Genomic DNA, 12,965 nt, shown 5'->3' with positions numbered 1-12,965 from the left:
GCCCGGACATGGAAACAACCCAAATGTCCATGGACAGATGATTGGATTCGGAAGAGGTGGTATATATACACAATGGAATACTACTCAGCCATAAAAAGGAATGACATAATGCCATTTGCAGCAACATGGATGGAACTAGAGACTCTCATCCTGAGTGAAATGAGCCAGAAAGACAAAGACAAATACCATATGATATCACTTATAACTGGAATCTAATATCCAGCACAAATGAACATCTCCTCAGATAAGAAAATCATGGACTTGGAGAAAAGACTTGTGGCTGCCTGATGGGAGGGGGAGGGAGTGGGAGGGATCGGGAGCTTGGACTTATCAGACACAACTTAGAATAGATTTACAAGGAGATCCTGCTAAATAGCATTGAGAACTTTGTCTAGATACTCATGTTGCAACAGAACAAAGGGTGGGGGAAAAATGTAAATGTAATGTATACATGTAAGGATAACCTGACCCCCTTGCTGTACAGTGGGAAAATAAAAAAATTAAAAAAAAATAAGTAAATAAATTTGTGGTAGTCCACTGTCATATACCAGGATCTTTCTGGCTTTTGGAGAGACAAATTTAGTGAGCCAAATGAGATGAATTAAACACAGAAATGATAGAGACCACCCCCCTACTTTGCTGAAATCATTACGGGTAGTACTAATCTCTGCACTCCCCAGGATGTGATAGTGCTCTTTATTTACTCTCTTGACCGTCCCTGTTATGATCGCTCTAATCCCCCAGGCCAAGGAATTAGTGTGGGGTTCTGCCAGCTACCTCATATGTTCATTCCGATTATGCTTTAAGACTGAAGAAATTATCACTGGGTGAGTCCAGGGATCCCGTGAACACCCTGAGAGTCATAACTGAGCTAAAACTACATTTAGTACCTGTCCCTACTCTAAAAGAAGGTTCAGATCACTTAGTATCAATGTCAGCTCAGACTCTGCCTCACAGTCCTCAGAATGTTTGGATATTTTCTTTTCCCCAGTGTATGGTCATACAAGTAAGTCCCTTTGTTGAAGGTCTGCAGGAATCACAGATTTATCAAAATTTGTTTGTCAGAGTAGTGGTATCCAAACCTCATGGAAATCTGGTCCCTCCTTTGGTCATTGGGTTCTTCCAGAACCTAGGCAAGAGCTTTATCTTCCTGCTGGGGACGATGTCCTCAATTTTCTGATCACATATTCATAACTTTTTTGCTTGTGTAAATTAAACAGTATCCATGGAAGATATCCACAATGATTAGAAGATTGCTTCAATAACAGTAAGTTCTTCCCTATCAAACTTCATATACCTCCGTATTGATCTAGTACCCACAGGATATAGTTTATAAGCATTCTCTCAGTTCCTACTGGTCTATATATGTAGGTGAAGTCTTTTACTTTGTTCAACATAGTCTTTTTCTTCCCTTCACAGACTCAGTTTTTGTTCAGGTAGATTATGTTGTGACTTTATCCCAGTTATTGGTGTGGAGGTCCATGGGAGTGATTTTGGTAGTTTTTTCGTTTGTCTGTTTTGGCCACAGCTATAGCATGTGGAAATTCCCAGGCCAGGGGTCAAACCTGCACCACAGCTGTAACCATAGCCATATCAACGACAACACTGGATCCTTAACCTGCTGAGACTTGAGGGAATTCATTTTTGGTGGATCTTAATGGAGAGTGCATGGAATTTCTTACAAAATTTCAAGCAAGAGTGGGGCACTAACCACTAACAGGGAAGAGAGGCCGCTTTTTCATTCTCGGAGGGTTTAGGGGAATCTGAGGATTTGATTTTCAAGTGAATTAACCCAGATGTCCCCATTACATGACTCACAATCCCATTTTTTTCCCAATTAAGGCCCCAACCTTGGCATAGCCAACCTGCTTAAATTGAGAATTAAACCTTCTCTGGAGCTCTGCCACTCTTACGATTAATTCCTGAGGCTGGTGCTCAACTTTTTCTGCATCTGCTGCAAGAGGTGAGAATTTATTTATCTGGCATAATGGATGTCTGCTGTCTTTACATTTAGCCTTAAATTGGTGATTTTTTTTTCTTCACTGCATCAAGAGGCCTCAGCAACAGCTGCGTACTAATCACTTTCTCTCCACAACCTCTCAAATATCTTGAGATGTTGTACATAAAAGTTCCTTTCCTCCCAATTGTATCACACCCCAGTCCACCACTGGTGAATATTTTAGTAATTGTCCTGCTATGATACCCCACAGGCTGTCCGTTTTCTATATGGCATCAGTGGTTGGGCCCTCAATACCAGTCCCAACAGAGAGGATTCAGACAAAAAAATCTCATTTTAGAGTCACTTCCTCTGTGCCCCCTTGACATCAACTTTCTTAAGTCAGGCTTCCTGGGAAACAGACTGAAACAGAGATATATGTGCAGAAATTCTTTTGAGTTAGGTAGAGGGAGAAGCTGAACCTCAACACATTTGCAACAGAGGCCTCAGCCAGTCCTACAGGAAGCTCTGATACTAGGATGGTCCCTGTATTAAAGCAAGGGGGACAAATATCTGAGTACCCACAGCAATTAGTCATTGGGTGTGGGCTGACCCAGAGGAGGGGGAATAACCCCTTGGTCCCCACCATTCTTAGAGAGTGATTCAGCTAAATGCATTTGGCAGTAGAGTGAATGAGTGACTTAGTCCTGGAGGGAGTGTTTGTGGTCCATCACAGCTCTGCCATACCACGTCTGTCTGTCTGTCTGTCTTTCCTTTCTTTCTTTCTTTCTTCCTTTCTTTCTTTCTTTCTTTCTTCCTTTCTTTCTTTCTTTCTTTCTTTCTTTCTTTCTTTCTTTCTTTCTTTCTTTCTTTCTTTCTTTCTTTCTTTCTTTCTTCCTCTCTTTCCTTCCTTCCTTTCTTCCTTCTTTCCTTCCTTCCTTCCTTCCTTCCTTCCTTTCTTCTTTTTTTTAAGGGCCGTACTTGCAGCATATGGAAGTTCCTAGGCTAGGGGTTGAATTGGAGCTGCAGCTGCCCGCCAACACCACAGCCACAGTAACTCCAGATCCAAGCCACTTCTGCAACCAGCACCACAGTTCACAGCAATGCCAGATCTTTAACCCACTGTGTGAGGCTAGGGATTAAACCCACATCCTAATGGATACTGGTCAGGTTCATTACCACTGATCCACAACAGGAACTCCCACACCACTTCTTTCCTTTAATCCTGAGGGTAGACTTTGCTGGGAGCTTAAAGGGCCAATGCTATGGTTGAGGTTACGCTGATTTTAATTTCAAGGATAAACAGAAAGTGTATGCTCTTTGAGAAACCCTTTTATGTCCTTCTTTCTTCTGTAACAGAGAAATTTACTCAGAGGGCTTTCTTATGGCTAATTTTAAAAAGTTATAATTTTTCCTCTTTAGGCCATGCTTGGGGCATTTGGAAGCTCCTGGGCTAGGGGTTGAATTGGAGCTGCAGCTACCATCCTACCCCACAGCCACAGCAATACCAGCTTTGAGCCACATCTATGACCTCTGCTGCACCTTTTGGCAATGCCAGATCCTTAACCCACTGAGTCAGGCCAGGGATTGAATCTGAATCCTCATGGAGACTACATCAGGTCCTTAACCCACTGAGCCACAATGGGATTTCCTGAAATTACTTTAAAATTATATATTTAAATATATTAAAACTTAGAAGATTGTGCTTCCGGGGTATTAAAGATCATCTCTCTAATTTCCTGAAGCATTGTTCTGTGTCTTTGCTTTCCAGATGTCATCAAGTCCTAAGTAAAGAGTCTGGGCTGAATCAGGGAGCCAGATAAACAGAGGAGGAAGCAGAGACTGAATCTTTGTGTAATTTTATGGAAGGGAGGAAGGGCTTACCTTCATTTGTGAGCAGGGGCTTTTGCAAATTTGAATTTGGATAGACATTGTATATTGTTACATCTGTGATTATTTGAGATGTAAAATTTTTTGTATTGCCTTCTTAATTTTGTCCTATTTTCTTATTTCAGTTACGCCAGCACTTAGACTTGCCACAGATCAAGTTACCAATTGCTTCTGTTGTGTTCACTTATTCCCAGATGCTCTTTGAGGTAAGAGCTGGCTGATGCTAAACATGTTTTAGTTTTAAACTGAAAAGACTTTGCATGTATAATTTAGTATTCCATAGTAAACAATATAAGACAATTTTAAAGAACTGAACCTGATATTTTAAATTCTTTATTGGGGGCATGTATTACCTATCATTATATGGAATATGCTCTATTTTTTGCTGAAAAAGTTAAAAGATGTGTTACTATTAAGTAGTTTGAAATAATTTCTTTATTGATTTTCTTTAAAAGCACTCTGTGATACAGGAAAAGGGTGAAATTGCAGTTATATTTGGTGAGATCCTAATTTTAATTTTAGTTATGTGTCTCATCCATTTTGCTTGCATGCTCTGAAGCATGAGTAGTTGACTTTCTCCCAAGAGTTAGAAGCAAATGAAGTTCCATTGTGTGAGGTGAATTGCACTGGATCTAATACCCTAAAAGGGGAAGGGAGGGAGGATGCTAATTATGTAAGAATCTAAGTTTTGGTCTGTTGGCATGCTATATGACATTCATTAAAATTTAAAACTTTCACTTTTGCTACAGAATAAGGACACATCTAGAGTTATGTAGAGTCAATGAGGTGAGAAGAATGGCTATGAAGTCATATCAAGTGTAAAAGTCTGTGGTGAGGCTTAAGTGAATATATATATATATATATATATATATTTTTAACATGTACAGTATGGTAAGGGAAAATTTTAGTACCCACATAAAAATGTTTAATTTTTTATAGTTTTTTATTTTCTTAAAAAAAGACAGTGACCTCACATGAACATTGATGAGGGCCTGAGCCAAGGCAGTAGTTCTTAGGATGGAAAGGGGGTGTGGGGAGTGAGAGAAATAGTCAAGTTTAGGACCATAAGAATTAGAACTGGTTAGAAGTTTGGGGCAAATACATAGAGGAATCAAAGGTGAACATGGAGTTCTAATGTGTATACCTAAGAGAAAGTTGGTTTTACTAAGTAGTACTGTATGAGAAATTTAGAGAACTTTGTAGTTTATCGATGAAGATGGATTTGAATACATGAATATGGATGAAGATGAATTTTTGAATATATCAGTCATTCTAATATTGATTTGAAATATTAATGGTCATTCAGACAAAACTGGTCAATACACACATAGGAATTAATGGAAAGGGATTAATGGAAAGATGAGAAGCTAGATGCAGACATTCTGATTTAGTAGTTGGAAGCAAGGGGACTAAAAGACTGGCAAGAGCAAGAGCGGCCAGGGAAGGACCTTGTTGGAGCTTCCTTGTAAAAAGGACATTTACACTTAGGCTGGTGTCTCAACATCCTTTAGACAAAACTCAGAATGGCCCCAGACCTAAGCCTAAACACCAACCAGAAACACAGGATCCATTCCCTCTGTGGCCCTATAGCCTCTTATTTCTGCTCTTGATGCCCTGTCTACATGTATTTCTTCTTCTGAAAATACGTTTTCACGGTTCAATTTTTCCAAAGATCCAAGATTGATTGTTCAGCTCACAACTTTATATCACTTTCTTATTGAAATGCCTGAAATGATCTAACCAAATCTCCAAATTTCAACTCCCAGATCCCAAGATATAAAGCCTAATTGGCCCAGTTTCCATCATGTAACCACTCTGTTCAAATAACGATGTCCAGAGAGAGGCCATGTTGTCATGGAGGGACATAGAATGATCTGAAGAAAAGCTGAGTGGTTACTGGTGCCAGATGCAGCTATAGGTTAGGGAAGATTAAAGTGTCCTACAAATATTACTCTTGCCCAATTAAAGAGAAATTTTTAATAAAGTTCTGGGGCTAGATCCAGACAGCAAGATGTTCAAGATGACTGCTCATGAGAACATGGAGAGTAGGTCTCTTCTGTGATTTGGAAGCGTCAGGTGAAAGGTGCAGTTGCCTGAGGAGGTAACAACATTGAAGGAAAGCTGAAGGCTGTCTTGTGATTGTTTTTTATTCATAGTAGGGTAGGATATAAACATGCTTATTCCTTAGGTTGGGTAGACCCAGTAAAATGAAAGAGAATTAAGCTGCAAGCAAGAGAAGAGATCATTGTTGGAGCATCATTCTAGAGGAGGTGAGAGATGATTCAATCAAGAACACAGGAAGAGCTATGACCTTTGTCAAGAAGATACTCCAGTATCCTAGTGAACATACAACACTGAAATAAATATCTCCCTGAATACTTATTATAGTTGTTCCAATTGGATGACATTAAACCTCTGGATAACTTCAGTCTGTCCTTAGTCAAAGAAGCATTTCTATGTCAGCTGGATTTCCAAGCAAATGTGAGAATTGAGGTCTGGTCTTTGTGATGAGACTCAATGTCAAAAGAACCTTTTATTCCCTAAACAGGATGGCTTTCTGCTTAGACCCTTATGTCTTTGCGTGCATAGCCCCATTACGTTTTCAGTACTGCATGTTCTGGAATAGCACTAACTGGGGCAACTGAAAGTCCTGATTTTCATACTAAAATCAATTAAACCAGTCTCCACCATTCTAGGAAACTGATTCTCAAGTGCTACTTCCATTATCAAAGTACATTTTATAATTTTATTTATATATTTATATTTTTTTATTGGAATAAGATTTATATACAGTATAATGCATGGATTTCAGGTTTATAATGTGGAGAATTCTTTAAAATGAACACACCTACTACCCCAGTTAAGATACAGGACATTTCTATCACCCCAAAAGTTTTCTCATGTCCCTTTCAAGTCATTCTCCACCCTTCATAGGCAATAAATTTTCAGATTTCTATTACAATAGGTTAGTCTTGCTTCAAACTTAATATAAATGGAATCAGAGAATATTTACTCTTTTGTGCCTGGCTTCTTTGCTCATGTTTTGAGATTCACGTGTAATGGCAGTTCGTTCTTTTTTTTTTTTTTAATTACTGATCAGTGCTCCACTATTTAACATACTGTAATTTGTGTATCTGTTTACTTCCTGATGGATATTTTCCCACCTTTTGGCTACTATTAATAAGGCTGCATAAAATTTCTTGGGAATTCCCATTGTGGTTCAGCAGGTTAAGAACCCAACATAGTCTCTGTGAGGATGCGACTTCAATCCCTGGCCTTGATCAGTGGGTTAAGGACTAACCGTTGCCACAAGGTGTGGCAGATGGTTGTAGGTTGCAGATGTGACTCAGACCCAGCATTGCTGTGGATGTGGTGTAGGCCGGCAGCAGTAGCTCCGACTTGACCCTTAACCGGGAACTTCCATATGCCACGAGTGAGGCTATAAAAAAAAAAAAAAAATTCTTATACAAGTTTCTTTGAGAAAATATGTCTGAATTTCTCTTGGGTAAATACTTAAGAATGAAATTGTTGGGCTGTAGACTAAGTGTGGGTTTAACTCTATAAGAAACTTCTGAATATTTTCTGAAGTGATTATATATATATACATATGTGTATATATATATATTGCTTTTTCAGCTGCACCTGTGGCATATGGAGGTTCCTGGACCAGGGATCGAATCTGCGCCACAGCTGTGACCCATGCCACAGTTGTGGCAATGCCTGATCCTTAACCCACTGACCTGGGCTAGAAAATGAACCTGCTCAGCCACAGAGACAAGAATGGATCCCTAACCTGCTGTACTGCAGCGGGAACTCCTAAAGTGATTGTGTTCTTTACCTTTGTCTTCTTTAATGCATAAAAATTCTAGTTGCTCCACATCCTCTCCAGCATTTGGTAAAGAACCAGTGTTTTAAAATTTTATCCATGTTTATCCATATAAAATGGTATCCCATTTTGGTTCTTAATCTTCATTTCACAATAATTAATACTATAGATCACATTTCCATGCACCTATTGGCCAGTTAGAAATCAGTCTGAAATTGTCATTGATTACTAACCCATCGTATTGCTTTTAAGGATATGTTTTTGTCACTGCAGTAATTTTTGGACAGATCAAAAGCAATAAAAATGAACAAAATAAACTAGTAATGCCTAATAATCTATGAGGAATACTTTATGAACAGATTTTTATTGAGACACCCAAGCTACAGAGCTCTTTAGGTTTCATTAATTACACATGTGGACATTTAATCAATATACCAAATTGCCTGCAATATTCTAATTTCTTGTTATAGATATATATTCAGTATAATTTTAGCATAAGACATATTTTTGGCTGAACTATTTTATTGTATGGGCAACTCTTGGAGAAATACAATAATATCTTAACATTTGAACCTTACTTTTCCAGAATGTGTGATAATTACTTCATTCAAGAGAATATTAAATTTGTGTTAAGAACAGGAGAGGGAGTTCTGTCGCAGCTCAGTGGTAATGAACCCAACTAGCATCCATGAGGACGAGGGTTTGATCTCTGGCATCGCTCAATGGGTTAAGGATCTGGTGTTGCCATGAGCTGTGGTGTAGGTGTAGATGTGGCTTGGATCCTGTATTGCTGTGGCTGTGGTATAGCCCAGTAGCTACAGCTCTGATTCTACTTCTAGCCTGAATACTTCCATATGCCCTGGGTGCAGCCTTAAAGAAAAACAAAAAGAAAAGAAAGAAAAAAAAAAAAGAAAAGAAAAGGAAAATAAAAACAGGAGAAACCCTTTCTTTTCTCCTGCATCCATCCTATGAACACTTAGGTTGAGTTCTGTTTGTAGTTGAGCAAATTAGTGATGGTACATAAAACATTGGTACCTTTTTTCACTGCTTTTTTTCCCCAATGAAAATTAATCAAACCATTAAATATCAGGCACCCTGAAACATTCCATGAGGGAAGTTAGATGCAAAAATGAGAGATGATAGGACCTGGTGAAAGTGTTGTAATCCATGTAAGGCAGTGTAGTGCAAGTGTGTGCATGCTTCAGAGGAGGTATCTATGGTGTCCAAGTGAGCCCATGACACAGATGCAGGGACACATTAACCCCTGCCTGGGCCCTCAGGGAGTCCTAGAAGCCAACTTGCCAAGTAAGGGACTTCAGACACTCTGGTTTTCTTCATAGTTTTGGATTAAATAATATTTTGTTGAACTCAGGGAGGGAGAGGTAAGGAAAAAAGTAGCTATAGATGAAACTAAACACTGCCCCACCAGAAATGTGATAACTGTGTTCATTGTCATTATCACATAACCTTACACATCTTGCAAACACTTCTAGATCATAGATAATATAATCTCTGGTTTGCATGTGAAGGACCATGGACTCTCTGTGGTCCCAATCCCAGTTTCAGAAATATTAAAGTGTGAAAATATGTATGTCTTAGAATCAATAAAATCATTGTGATAAGTTTCTCATTTACTCCTTTAGCATATGTAACTTTTTTTTTTTTTTGCTCTTTTATGGCATATGGAAATTCTTTTACAGCAAATGGAAATTCCCAGGCTAGGGGTTGAATCTGGCCTACACCACAGCCAGATCCAAGCCACATCTGCAACTTATACCACAGCTATGGCAATGCCGGATCTTTGAACCCACTGAGCAGCGAGACCCGGGATCAAACCTGCAAGCTCATGGATACTAGTCAGATTTTTAATCCGCTGAGCCACAACATCAACTCTGCATATGTAACATTTTTAAAGACATAACTTTAACCACATACAACACTACACATTTTTATCTTCCTCACAAGACTTCAGATTTAATATGATTCTTAATCTACCTTGAAAAAACACTGGGCAATTTACACTAGTCTAAATGAACACCAAAGAAGTGCTTTGTTACAATGGGGCTTTCTTTGCTGTCCTACAGTCAGGATGGGGATGGGAAAAGGGGAGAAGTCTGCTCAGATCACAATGTTATTGCTTTTTATTAAAAAGATAAATAATAACTAACATTTTTGAGTATTTCTGATATTCCAGGTACTCCTCTAATTGTCTCTTATTGAATCCTTACAGAAATATGAGGGGATTGGTGCTATTATTATCTCATTTGTCAGATGAGGAAACTGAGGAACAGAGAGGTTAAACGGCTTGCTCATTTTATGCAGCTAATGTGTGGCAAAGCCGTGACTCATAGCAGGCAGTCTGGCTTAAGTCTCCATTCCATGTTCATCCCTGAGAGCAATGAATTATGTATATTGCAACTTAGCTGGGCACCTCCTAGTCCCCAGATGGAAGTGCTCCCTGGTAGAGCTGAAGTTATCTCATTTGAACCATGTAGTATAGGGAGGTTTGGGAACCACACTTAACATTGTTCAAATTCTAGGGAGTTCCCATCATGGCTCATTGGTTAATAAACCTGATTAGTCTTCATGAGGATGAAGGTTTGATCCCTGGCCTTGCTCAGTGGGTTAAGGATCTGGCATTTCGTGAGCTGTGGTGTAGGTCACAGATGAAGTTCTGATCTGGCATTGTTGTGGCTGCGGCTTAGGCCAGCAGCTACAGTTTTGATTCAACCCCTAGCCTGGGAACTTCTGTATGCTACAGGTGTAGCGCTCAAAAAGACAAAAAGACAAAAAAAAAAAAAAAAAAAAAAAGAAAGAAAAGAAAATTGTTCAAATTCTAGCCCTATCACTCAAGTAAGTCTTGATCAAGTCCCTTACGATTTCTGTCTCAGTTTTCTTGTTATTAAAATTTGTTGTTGTTCAAATAAGAGTGATAGTTTACCTTGTGAGGATTTTTTTTAAAGGACTAATCATTTTGAAACATTGAAGACAGATTAATTATTTCCTTTTAGGATGAAAATATCAAAAAAGTGCTTGGGAATCTCAGGTGGAGGCATGTAATTTCTTCTCACAGGGACCTGGGCCCCTGGCTTAGCACAGGACACCAGACTGGTAAAATATCCAACCAACCTGGTGGGACAGAGACATGGAAAACATTAGAATTTGGTCAACTTTTGCTCCAGAATGTTTTCCTCGGTGGCTTTCCTTCATACAGCTCAAGTGTCTAGTGAGAATTCCACCACGTGTCAAAATGGCTCTTAAGATTTTCTTTCAGAAATCCCTTTTAGTATCAAAAGACTTTCTAGCTACAACAAATTACAGATGTTGACTCTAGAGAACCTAGAGAATCAAGGTAAAAATCAAATCATTGAAGAACTGAATTAGATTACTACATCAGAGAATGTTGGCACAGTAGGAAGATGCCAGGACCTTAGATGTGATTGCCTTAGAGCAAGTCACCACAGCATAGGGAAGGAAAAAAAAAAAAAACAAAAAAAACCCCAAAAGAGTGAAGTTGGGGCAGGAAAACTGCATTTTTGTTCTACCTCTGCTGTGTGAACTCAGGCATGTGTTTTGACCTTTCTGGGTTTTCATTTCATGTTGTGCACAATTTGAGGATTAGTGCTGTTTGAATTGCACTCAAGCCTTAGGGCCCTATGGAGGATCTGCATGGGTTGTAACTAGTGTGGAAGCAGCAGGTCAAGCAGGACTCCAGCCTGCTTCTTCTTTTTCTTTTCTTTTTTTGTCTTTTTAGTACCTGTGGCATATGGAAGTTCCCAGGCTAGGGGCCCAATAAGAGCTGCAGCTGCCAGCCTATGCCACAGCCACAACAACACTAGATACAAGCTGCATTTATGACCTATGCTGGACCTTACAGCAATGCTAGATGCTTAACCCACTGAATGAGGCCAGAGATCAAACCTGCAACCTCATGGATACTATGTCAGGTTTTTAACTCACTGGGCCACAGTGGGAACTCCTGCTTCTTGAATTCAACCAAAGAAGCTCTGCACTGAACAGTCATATTCATTGAGTTTCCCCATCTGTTTTAGTTGGGGAAAAAAGGTGTGATGGTGGCTTTTAAGGACAAAAACCAAGTAAATGAAAGCTACACAGAAAACAACTTGGCTCTGAAATATCATCCTAAGCTGCACCTCTGTAGCTGGTGTACCTGTGCTCTGCCCTCTGTTCACGTAAGTGGGCAGAAGATGCAAAGACTAAAAAAGACTTAGTGCCTATCCTCCAGAGCTGTGCTATCTAGCTGGGAGTAGGGCCACGTCATGGCCAAGATAGTGAGTGGGCAAAACTTATTTTAGGCCCCCAAGTCTCCCATATCTGGTCTATCCTACAACTTGCCCCTTTTGGTGGAGGACTGTCCATCTTCATGCTTTTTTGTGTTCTCTCTGCTCTCCCTCCTGCTCTTGAAGATACAATCATTTATACTGAGATACAGAGTGACTTACATGCCTTAAAACATAGGAACCCCTATGTGAGATTTGCATTTCAACAAGGACCAAATTTCAAATAAAAGGAATAGAGCTCTAATTATAGCTGGTTCTTAAGGCAGGAGTTCTTCAAACATATTTATATGATGACCATTTTTTGTCTAGGTTGGTCTGTGTCTCTGGGCAGAGCAGCCGAGCTTGGTGTTTATGAGAAAGGACCCTGAAGCCAGTCAGTTTGGGTTGCCTTCCTAGCTGCATCACTTCCCAGCCATGTGTTTTTGGGCCAGCTGCTTGGATTCTCAGTTTCTTCATCTATAAAATGGGGATCAATAACAGTACCTTCTGCAGATACTATAAACGAATATTAATCCAGCAATTTATGCAAAGGACTCAAGACAGAGTATGGTGTATAATAAGTATTAAACAAATAGAAAAACATGTACAGGGGTATTTGGTTAATGGTTAGATGGATAATGAAAGATTACCATGGTCTGGACTATACAGACTCTATGGAAAAGAGAAGATAACTGAGTAGGTAAAGAAACTGTTGTGGGAAAGATTTGTCTTGATCTGTCTTTTATATGGGTGAGGACAGATTAGCTGGAGGCAGGGTGAAGAACAAGAATAAAAGAGACAGTGGAGGAATAAGCTTAGAGCATCCATGGAACCATGAAGAGGCCTAGAGTAAAGGATATGCAGTAGTCTGTAGTAGGAGCACAAAAGGAAAATTATATATCTGAAGATTAGATGGAAATCAGTTCATGATGTGGTTTGGAATGGTAGCACATATTACTTGAGGAGGTCAGTAAGCAATTGCAATATTAAATGTCTAAAGTAAGGAGAATGTTCATTGTTATAGTGAAGGAAC

The 12,965-nt window shown here is 39.3% G+C and overlaps 1 protein-coding gene across 10 annotated transcripts in view; it reads left to right on the top strand.

The window, feature by feature from the left end:
- Positions 1 to 12,965, top strand: part of UNC13C (unc-13 homolog C) — a 602,011-nt gene that overhangs the window by 20,176 nt on the left and 568,870 nt on the right. For 2 of the 10 annotated variants that reach the window (XM_021095082.1, XM_021095071.1), the window contains exons 1-2: positions 454 to 1,963; positions 3,952 to 4,032. The gene's annotated coding sequence lies outside the window, so the exon portion shown is untranslated. Of the gene's footprint in view, positions 1 to 452; positions 1,964 to 3,951; positions 4,033 to 4,281; positions 4,325 to 4,707; positions 6,097 to 12,965 lie in introns of those variants that run through there. The other 8 variants (XM_021095034.1, XM_021095079.1, XM_021095046.1 and 5 more) reach the window with 7 other exon arrangements.

This window comes from Sus scrofa, chromosome 1 (assembly GCF_000003025.6).
Source record: "Sus scrofa isolate TJ Tabasco breed Duroc chromosome 1, Sscrofa11.1, whole genome shotgun sequence".
In the NCBI taxonomy this organism is placed as follows: Eukaryota; Metazoa; Chordata; class Mammalia; order Artiodactyla; family Suidae; genus Sus; species Sus scrofa.
Note: the sequence above shows the minus strand (reverse complement) of the source record. Positions and strands in the feature narration are given on the sequence as shown.